Source organism: Bison bison, unplaced genomic scaffold, assembly GCF_000754665.1.
Source record: "Bison bison bison isolate TAMUID 2011002044 unplaced genomic scaffold, Bison_UMD1.0 scf7180017864508, whole genome shotgun sequence".
Lineage (NCBI taxonomy): Eukaryota > Metazoa > Chordata > Mammalia > Artiodactyla > Bovidae > Bison > Bison bison.
In genome coordinates, this window is record NW_011495064.1 from 700,376 (window position 1) to 701,233 (window position 858).

Here is an 858-nt window from a genome sequence, read left to right on the forward strand (position 1 = left end):
AAAATTTACAGCTGTTTCTTTAGGCTCCTAGGTTAAGTATCTCATAGAGACAGTAGGTGAAGTTTATATCTTACTTTCAGGATTTAATAAGCTGTATTTCATCTTGTATTAATCTATTATGTTTATATGCAAAATGCAGTGAGTTAAGCACTGGGTAGAAAAGTCTCGGCTCTAGGATTCATGTTTGTTTTTCCTTCTTCCCCAGCCAGAGCTTTTTGCATTGGCTTGATGTACTGTAGTTACTTGGGGTTTAATCTTGTATAATAATTAACTTCAATTGATCCACTGCAGTGTGTTAGCAAAGTGCCTGAGCCTATTAAATCCGGGTAAGAATCCTCCATTGCTTTCCTAATTTCCAGCATCATTATGCTGCCGGGAAAGCTGATTAATGTAAAGGCATTCTGAACTGGGGCTTTTGCCTGGTGAAATTTTGGAGAAGGTGCACACTATTCCATTTTACAATATTGCATCTAATAAATACCAGCATACAGGATCTCCATTCTTAGGAGAGCCTTGGATCTATGAGTATGTTTCTATTCCTCTTTATAACAGAGATCTTCTGTTAGAGAGAGAAACCAGAATCGTCAGAACTGCTTAATGGGGTCACATATGGTTGAGTAAAAATCAAATAGAAAAATGGAACATTACTGAAAGTGTGCCATGCTCAATAGGCCTCTGGAAAACAAAACAAAAGGCTGCCAATGAGAAAGAGAGGACAAGAGGAAGAAACTACCAAAAAAAAGTTGATATAGACATAAATGAAGCTGTTACATTGAATATTCACAGCAGACATGTTCAGCCTTTGAGAAAATTTTAAATAAAGCATCCAAATTGATCTACTGAAAAGTTCTGGGTAGG